Below are 10,787 nucleotides of genomic sequence, written 5' to 3'. Positions count from 1 at the left end.
GATTTGATGTGCATTATAGAAAAAGAATGCGAGTCACCAAAAGAGAAGTCATGGAAGATGAGCTTTGATGGTGCATCAAAAGCATTGGGGCACGGGGTTGGAGCAATCTTAGTATCACCAGAAGGGAACCATTACCCACTCACTGCCAGGTTGAACTTCTTCTGTACTAATAACATAGCGGAATATGAGGCATGTATCATGGGACTTCGTGCAGTTATTGAACGAAACGTCAAAACTTTAGAGGTATACGGAGACTCAGCTTTGGTGATTTACCAAATCCGTGGAGATTGGGAAGTGAGAGACTCGAAACTGGTTAAATACAGTGACTTGGTGGCAGAATTGATTAAAGAATTCGAAGAAATAACTTTTAATTACTTCCCACGAGAAGAAAACCAGTTAGCTGATGCCCTAGCCACGTTGGCTTCAATGTTCAAAACGAGCAGAGAAACTGAAATAATGCCTCTTCAGATGAGCATATACGAAGTCCCTGCCCATTGTTTCAGCATTGAAAAGGAGCCAGATGGACGGCCATGGTTCCATGATATCTTAGAATATATCAAGAATCAAAGGTATCCCGAACAAGCGAATGAGAACGATAAAAGAACAATTAGAAGAATGGCAGCGGGATTTGTTCTTGATGGGGATATCTTGTATAAAAGAGGAAAGGATCAGATGCTTTTGAGATGTGTGGATGATGTTGAAGCCAGAAAAATACTTGGAGAGGTCCATGAGGGAATTTGCGGAACGCATACTAATGGTTTCACTATGGCCAGAAAGACTATGAGACTCGGTTACTACTGGTTGACGATGGAAAGCGACTGCATTAGTTTTGCCAGAAAATGCCACAAATGTCAAATCTACGGCGATAAAATTCATGTAGCCCCTTCGCCCCTTCACGTCATGACTTCTCCGTGGCCTTTTTCTATGTGGGGCATGGATGTCATAAGGCCTATTTTCCCGAAAGCTTCTAATGGACATCGATTCATTTTTGTGGTCATTGATTACTTCACAAAATGGATAGAAGCCACTTCGTTTGCCAATGTGACCAAGACTACAGTTTGTAGGTTTTTGAAGAAGGAAATCATTTGTCGATATGGTTTGCCTGAAAGAATCATTTCAGATAACGCCATGAATCTGAATAACAAGATGATGAAGGAAGTATGCGAGCAATTCCAAATAAAGTATCATAACTCCTCGCCTTATCGCCCAAAGATGAACGGGGCTGTTGAAGCAGCCAATAAAAATATTAAGAGGATCATTGGGAAAATGACTGAGACGTTTAAAGATTGGCATGAGAAGCTTCCATTTGCTTTGTTTGCATATCGCACATCTCTTCGAACATCTACGGAGCAACTCCTTTCTCTCGGTTTATGGAATGGAAGTCATGCTACCTATCGAAGTTGAGATCCCTTCTACGAGTCTTAATGGAATCAAAGTTAGAAGAAGCAGAATGGGTACAAGCTCGATATGATCAGCTGAACCTCATTGAAGAAAGCGTCTCAAGGCAATTTGTCACAGGCAAATATACCAAAAGAGAATGATCGCAGCCCATGACAAGAAGGTACGACCAAGAGAATTCTATGAAGGAGAACTCGTGCTGAGAAATATTCTCCCAATACAAAAAGACCTGCAAGGAAAATGGGCACCAAATTAGGAAGGACCATACGTTGTAAAAAAGGCATTCTCAGGCGGAGCTTTGATCATTACCGAGATGGATAGGAATGAGCTACCGAATCCAGTGAACTCAGATGCAGTGAAGAAATATTATGCTTGAGATGAAAACTCGAAAAGGGCATCTAAAAAAAAAAAAGGGATCAGAGCAAAAACCCGAAAAGGGCGCTTTGGTTAAACATAAAAGATTAGGATGAAAACCCAAGAGGGCGTTCTAATGAAGCAAATATTCGGCTTATAAGGCAAGGCGTTTTAAATTGTACGACAAACAGTGAGACTACAGTATTTGAAGCATCTCTGAAAGCTCGAAATCTTCTACGCAAGGAGCCAGGCTCTAAAAGATTCTTGATTCAGGAACGTGAAGAGTTCATGTGTCGAATATCTAAAGCATTTGTATCCGTTGAATACGATCTCTTCTTTGCACATTTGTACTATCATTGGTTAACTTTCTTTGTTTGCCACATTTGAAATAAAGGAATATGAGATATCCTTTTTGTCCCTACCTGACCATTTTCATGCATCTCATTATGTGTTTATTTACATGATAAATGGAGAAATGACATACTCTAAACAAAAGAAATGTTAAGCATTACCTGGATGAAAATTTGATAAGCACAAGAGTCTCAAAGTAAGAACAAAGTTCAATCGGGGGTAGAAGAGTGATATCTGAGAAACGTCGGTTACTCGTGAAGCTTGAAGATAGGTATAAGGCCTGAAGAGAAAGTCTAGAATCAAAGCAATGAATACAGATCCTCAACAATCATGGCTAAATGGACATACGACAAACATGCTTAAGGAGCACTGCATAATCATGTAGGCATAAAAGCATTTAAGACAAACATGTGCACATCATGATAACATCATACATGGCATATACAGGTACTCCAACAGAGCAAGAAATCTTGAATGAGAGTCGCACTGAATCAAAGGAAAAGACACCCGAATTCTACCAAAGGACAGGTTTTGGTATTTTGATGTTTTTAATTCATGCTTTTCAAGGAAAATCAACTCATATTGCGAGAGATGAGTTGAGCCTCAAGACACGTTGAGGTATTTTTAATTGTTGTTTTCAAAATCAACTCATATTGCGAGAGGTGAGTTGAGCCTCAGGTCACGCTAAGGTATTTTCAATTTCTGTTTTCAATTTACGTTGTTCAAGAATCAACTCATATTGCGAGAAGTGGGTTGAACCTTTTAATTTCTACTTTTTCAAAATCAGCTCATATTACGAGAGGTGAGTTGAGCCTCAGGTCACGCTGAGGTATTTTCAATTTCTGTTTTCAATTTATGTTGTTCAAGAATCAACTCATATTGCGAGAGGTGGGTTGAACCTTTTAATTTCTACTTTTTCAAAATCAGCTCATATTGCGAGAAATTAGTTGAGCCTCAAGACATGCTGAGGTATTTTAAATTTCTATTTTTCAAAAAAATCAACTCATATTGCGAAAGGTGAGTTGAGCCTCGGGACACGCTGAGGTAATTTCAATTTCTGTTTGTCAAAAATTAACTCATATTGCGAGAGGTGAGTTGAGTCTCGGCTCACATCTTTGAGGTCTTTTAATTTCGCTTTTCAATTTCTTTTTTCAATTTATATTTTCAAAAATCAACTCATATTGCGAGAGGTGAGTTGAACCTCCGATCACATGTCGAGGTATTTTCAAAATCTGTTTTCAAATTTCATTTTCAAAATCAACTCATATTGCGAGAAGTGAGTTGAGCCTTGGCTCACGTGCTGAGCTATTTTCAATTTCTGTTTTTTTCAAAAAATTCAACTCATATTGCGAGAGGTGAGTTGAGCTTTTTAATTTCTGCGAGAGTTGAGTTGAGTCTTTTAATTTCTATTTTTCAAAAATCAACTCATATTGCGAGAGGTGAGTTGAACCTCCAGTCACATATCGAGGTATTTTCAAAATCTGCTTTTCAAGTTAAGTTTCAAAAAATCAACTCATATTGCGAGAGGTGAGTTGAGCCTTGGCTCACGCGCTGAGCTATTTTCAATTTCTGTTTTTAATATCTGTTTTTAGAGAGTCAATTCATATTGCGAAAAATGAGTTGAGCTCAGGATCACATGCCGAGTAGAGAATAAAGATTGAAGCTGATTGAAGACGTCAGATTCTGTCTCCTTAAAGTTGTAGTGGAGTTGATCGAGGGCATCAGATCTTGCCTTTCTGGAGTCGCAGAAGAGAAGACCAAAACCTTATCTCACTGAAGTGATAGAAGAGCATATTGAAGTTGTAGATCTTATCTTTCTGAAGTTACAGTGAAGCGGATCGAAGCCACAAATCTCATATCCTTGAAGTTACATTGGAATAGATTGAAGCTACAAGGCATATCTCCGAATTTTCAGTGGATTGAACCAAAGCTACAAGATGCGGTGGACTGAAAAGGGACTAACTAAACAAGAAGAGTTCCAAAGCAAGTCAAGACCTAGCAAGATCGGGCAAGTTTGGTCTTCCTTGAAAGTCTTTGCTCTATTATCGTTGCACGACAATGAGCAAAGAGGGGCAGCTGTAGAATCTCAAATTGCCCGGGCCCGATTATATCAAAACCCAACCAAACCTCTAAACCCACTAAAACCCTTAACCCATGACCCATTTACATCTACCCAAACCCATTACAAAACCCAAATATTAAACCCAATTTAAAAGCCCATTAAGCCCTCCCCCCCCAAAAAAAACCTAACCAAAAAAAAAAGAAAAAACCTAACCCAAAAAAAAAAGAAAAACCTAACCCCCTCCAAAAAAAAAACCAAGAAACCCTAGCCACCTAACCACTTTCCCACTTGCCCCATTTTTCCTCCCATTTTTGATATCCATTGTCTACCACCACCACCTACAAAATAGAAAAAGAAATAATAGAAAATCATGTAAAGATGGCTATAAAAAGCCATTCAAAAATCATGTAAGAGGATTTTACAAAGATTGAAAAAAAACACAAAAATCCCTTCAAATTTTGAACACAAAAGAAACATCAATAAAAGGTTGCATCTTTTTCCTTTTTTCCTCTTCTTTCGAATCTTTTTTCTTTTTTATATATACATATATTGTTTAAAAATTTTACCTTTTAGGTCACTAGTGGTGGTGGTGTGGTCGATTGACGCATGGCCGTGATCGATCGAAATGTGGCCCCCCTTGGCGGGTTTCCTTTCCCCTCCTTCTCTCTTCTTTCCCCTTCTTTTTTAGGTATTTTATATATATTATGTATATATTTTTAATGCTATTAGTTATATATTTCTTATGTATATATTCTTAAATACAATTATATACATATATATATATATATTTTAAATACCATATTGTGTATATATTATTATTACAAATTATTACTATTGCTAGTATTATTATAACTATTATTATATTAGTGTATATTTTATGTACATATGTATATATATATTTGCACATATCATTATTTTATATTATTGTTGTAAATTTTTATGTATATATTTTTTTATATACGTTTCCTAATATTTTCTTTTATTGTAGATATTATTATTATTATTATTACATACTTTTATTATATGCATATATATATATATATATGTATTTTTATGTACATATTATTATTTTATATTATTATTACCAAATATATCATTTTTCCTATTTTATTATTAGTACATGATTTGTTTTTATTTTGTAAATATCATTATTATTGTTATTCTAACATTCTAGTATTCCATGTTAATATTTTTCATTAATGATATCATTTTTTCGTCCTTTATCTATTTTTAATTTCTCACTTGAGGCATATTTTTTCTCATGTTTTAATTAATTTCAAAAATAAGGCAATGTACCGATTTAATATTAAGCCATCGATTTCATCGCTATGTTGGGTGAAATTAAATGGCTTGTGTTAAAAAGCAGGACACCCTTTCTAAAAAAAATCGAAAACTAAAATTCTCATTTTTCAATCGGATCACGATTAAATATTATATTGAACTCGTATTTTTGAAAATCAAGTCAACACATGTTTATGAGATACCAATTTTGGGCATCGCGAGGGTGCTAATACCTTCCTCACGCGTAACTGACTCCCGAACCCCAATTTTTCTCTGGACTTTCATGTAGACCTAAATTTGGCCTTCTTTTTGTTTTAAAATAATTTTATTAGGTGTTCGATCATACCTATAAAAAAGGATCGGTGGCGACTCCCTTTGTTAATAAAATCGAAAGTTGGTTTTCAAATGTTTAATAAATCGCCACAATTAGCGACCAAGCGAAACTAAATTTTTTTTACGTCGCTACACAATATAAGACATCTCAACCTAAAAATATATGGATCCCATCCAAAAAGTCATCGAAAGTCAGTTGATTTCTCAAACTTGAAAATTGGCAGCTTTGGTGAATGAAATTTAATAAATTTCATCCCATCTGTGCATGTATCACAACCTGACAATAATAGTCGAGCATAATTGGTAGTAGGCAAGGGGTGTCGTGCCCCAACTTGGTTGGTTGGGCGACAGCAGCGCGCAAGGGGTTGCACAAACAAGCCACAACCGGTGTTGGTTGGAAACTGTGCGAACGACTGTTGGCAGACGTCTACAACAAGTTGATTGACAGCAGTGCTAACGATGGCTGGTGGAAGTGGTGGTCAACGATGATAGTTGTTTTAGTTTTTAGGTTCGTGTTTTTGGTTTCGAGTTTAGTTTTGGCGCACAAATTCTTTTTAGCAAAACCCAAGATATTCAACTTTTACCTAGAAGACCTAAAGGATGCTTTGGAAATAATATTGTAATTTTAATTATTTTATTTTTCTTAGGATGAAACTATGGAAACTTTTGACTGGTCAGAGTTAGTTTAATTTTCAATTTTATGATATGTTAGTATTATATAAGAATGGGAATGATTAAGTAAAAAACTACGTACATGCATATGTGATATAAGCGTGCCATATAGTTTAAAAAAAGAATGTCACTCTTACTTGTTATAAGCATGTTTAATCATTCATGACTGAAATTGGTTAAAACCTTGCATTTTTTTAAATATTAAGTGGGAGAAAGTCCATAAACAAGACCCACAACCTCCAATGATGGTTTCTGTAGGATAGCATAATAATACTTCGAGTCAATTTCACCTTGACCGCAACTTGCAATAAGCATTATTATTGTGAAAAATAAAATAGAATAAAATAAATAAAAATAAAGAACACATAATTTTTTTTTTTTTTTACGTGGAAACCCTTTCGGGAAAAAAACCACGGGCAGAGGAGAAGAAAATTCACTATGTCGAAAAATTTTTACTCAATTACAAGAGGAATAGACTATGTCTATTTATAGGCTTGCAAAGCCATATTCTAGTAGGATTGAAACACCTTATCCTAATCAATATAAAATAGATGGAGTTTAATAAGGTTTAAAAACCTTATTCTAAAATAAAATAAAAGAAGTCTAGTTCTATATGGATTTTACTTTTATTTTATTTTCCATCGTATTTTATTTAAATAAGAATTTGGGTCACTTAATTCTAACAATCTCCACCTTGACACAAATTCTCAATGAACAAGTTCTTCATCGCGAACTTTCAATAAACAAGTTCTTCACCTCTTCCAAAAACCCTTAAGGGTTTAACTTCAACAATGAACACCAACCAAGTCTAAGCAATGCTCAAACTTGGTTATAGGAAGTGACTTAGTCATCATATCTGCAGGATTTTCATGAGTGCTAATTTTGCTCACAACAATATCACCACGAGCAATAATATCACGAACAAAATGATACCGAATATCAATGTGTTTTGTTCTCTCATGAAACATTTGATCTTTTGTAAGAAAGATGGCACTGATTGTCATAAAATCTTGTCTTTGATTTGAAGGTCTTCATTGAGTTCACTAAATAGTCCCTTCAACCAAATAGCTTCTTTACAAGCCTCATTAATCGCCATGTACTCAGCCGATTGGTAGACAAAGCGTGTAGTTTGCAAAGTGGCTTTCCAACTAATTTCACAACCTCCGATTGTAAAGACGTAACTTGTGAGAGATCTTCTTCTATCAAGGTCTCCAGCAAAATCAGCATCAACATACCCTATAACTCCATCTTTAGTTCTTCCAAAGCGTAAGCAAACATTAGTAGTGCCTCGTAAGTATCTTAAAATCCATTGAAGCGCTTTCCGGTGTTCTTTACGAGATTCGCCATGTATCCGCTAATCTGACCGATCGCATATGATAAATCGGGCGTGAACAAACCATAGCATACATGAGAGATCCTCTGCACTAGAGTATGGAACATGTGACATGTACTCAATCTCATTATCGATTGAGGAGATAAGGCCGATGAAAGTCCGAAATGAAATTGCTAAAGGAGTACTAACAGCTTAGCACTCTGCATATTGAACACGCAAAGAACTTTCTCAATGTACCCTTCCGACTTAGGTACAATTTACTTGCTTTTCTATCTCTCGAGAATCTCCATACCAAGTATCTTCTTTGCTGGTCCTAAATCTTTCATCTCAAATTCTTCACTTAGTTGGGCTTTAACCTTTCTTATCTCTCTTTTATCTTTCTTTGCTATCAACATGTCATCAACATAAAGAAGTAGATACACAAAAGAACCATCCTTTTTTTTCTTAAAGTAGACACAACTGTCAAAACTACTTCTTTTGAAATCATGAGAAGTCATAAAGGAATCAAACCTCTTGTACCCTTTGTCTTGGTATTGTTTCAAACCGTAAAGGGACTTTTTGACAAGCAAACATAGTCCTCTTTTTCGAGACTATAAAACCCTCGGTTGTTGCATGTAAATATCTTCCTCAAGTTCTCCATGCAAAATGCGTTTTACATCTAACTGCTCAAGCTCCAAATCATGCATGGCCACAATACCAAGCAAAACTCGAATCGAACTATGCTTAACAACCTGGAGAGAACACATCTGTGAAGTCCACTCACGGAATTTGGTTGTAACCCTTTGCAACAAGCCTTGCTTTATATCCGGGTTCTTCAACTCCTGAGTCCTTCTTTCTTTTAAACACCCATTTACAACGAATGACCTTTTTACCTTTAGGAAGTTTTACAAGATCCCATGTTACATTTTTGTGGAGTGATTCCATCTCCTCTTGCATAGCAAACATCCACTTTTACGAGTCTTCACACTAATCGCCTCGAATAATTAAATGGCTCTTGATTCGCTTCTATATTTTCAGCCACATTTAAAGCATAAGCAACTAGATCAACCTCGGCATACTTCTTTGGAGGTTTAATTTCTCTTCTTGTCCTGTTTTTGGCGATAGAGTATTGCGGTGAAGAAGCAACTCTATTCTCAATTTTTGTCTTGGCTTGAGGAGTTGATTACGTATTAATCGATGCTCCACCGCTTTTGGTTTTCTTTATTGGAAGAGTCTTTAAGAGATAAGTTAGGTAGCATAGCAGTTTCATCAAAAACAACATCTCTGCTAATCACAACTTTTCTATTTTCGGGACACCATAACTTATAGCCTTTTACACCAGCTTTATAACCAAGAAAACGCATTTAATGGATCTCGGTTCCAATTTTCCATTATCAACATGAGCATCGCAGGACACCCAAAAATCTTTAAATCGGAATAATTAGCGGGATTACGGACCATACCTCTTGTGGAGTCTTTTTCTCAATGGCAGCGGATGGAGATCGGTTGATAAAAAACATGCGATGAGGCTACTTACGCCCAAAATGACTTGTAAGTTGGCATTTGACAACATACATCGAACCTTCTCCATGATCGTTCTGTTCATTCGTTCGCAACGCCGCTTTTCTTTGTGGAGTATGACGAGTGTCAAGTGTCTCATGATCCCTTCCGACTTGCACAATCTATTAAACTCATCGAGCGAACTCTAAGCCATTATGCATGCGGAGGTATTTTATCTGCATTTTCCGTCTGTTTTTCAATCATAATTTTCCAAGACTTAAATGTGGAAAACACATCGCTTTTACGCTTGGGAAGAACGCTCAAACTTTTCGGAAAAATCATCAATAAAGGTTAGCATATAATTAGCTCCACCTCTCGAAGGCACTCTGGACGGCCCCACGATCGAATGGATATACTCAATGTTTCCTTCGTGTTATGGATTCCTCTAGTGAATCGAACTCTCTTTTGCTTCCCAAAACACAGTGCTCACAGAAATTCGGTTTGCAAATTCCTTGCCCATTAAGAAGTCCTCTTTGCTTAATTCGCCATGCCATTCTCACTCATATGCCCTAGGCGCATATGCCAAAGTTTAGTAATATCATCATCGACAAGGAAGAGGAAGCGGCAATTTGCATCACCGATATGATAGAACCACATAAAACATATAACTTGGCAATCTTTCTTTGCCCTTTCATCACAACAAGGGACCCTTTGAAATCTTTAAAACCCCACTTTCATGTGTATCATGCCCTTTTGAATCAAGAGTACTTAACGAAATTAAATTTCTTTTCAATTCGGAACATGCCGCACGTCACTAAGTGTTCGACAACTCCATCAAACATCTTAACTTTAATTGTTCCAACACTGCGATTTTACATGAAGCATTATTTCCCATCAAAACAACACCTTGAGACATTGTTTCATAAGTTGTAAACCAATCCCGATTGGAACTCATGTGGAAGGTGCAGACTGAATCAAGTATCCACTCCTCGCCACTTTAGAATCATTGATGAAGCAACTAGAAGTTCACCATCGTTGTAGTCTTCTACAACATCACTTCACCGAATTTTTCATTTGTTTTCCTTTTGATTCGCGACCTCCTTTTAATCTTATTTTGTAGCTTATAGCACTTTCAGATTTAATGTGCCCTTTCTTCTTGCGAAGTTGCAAGTTTTACCTCTGTTTGAAGATTTCGATCTACCCTTAGATTTACCACGAGGATTCCGTTCTGTGTTCTACCACGATCATCATCAACATTCCGGTCTTGTCTCCCACGAACAATGAGACCCTCTCCACGAGAGTTGGGTTTAACCACAAGATGCTTCATCTTATCATACGAGGTTAAAGAATCATAAACCTCATCAACTGTGAGAGACTCATGGCTATATAAAATCGTGTCTCTAAAGGTTGAATAAGGCGGGCAACGAACAAAGTAGAATCAACCCTAGATCTTCCTTATCATCTTGAACCTCCATGGCCTCCAAGTTTGAGAGAATTTCTTTAAACAACATTAAGTGTTCGTGT

The sequence above is a fragment of the Gossypium arboreum genome, chromosome 10, assembly GCF_025698485.1.
Source record: "Gossypium arboreum isolate Shixiya-1 chromosome 10, ASM2569848v2, whole genome shotgun sequence".
NCBI lineage: Eukaryota > Viridiplantae > Streptophyta > Magnoliopsida > Malvales > Malvaceae > Gossypium > Gossypium arboreum.
Note: the sequence above shows the minus strand (reverse complement) of the source record.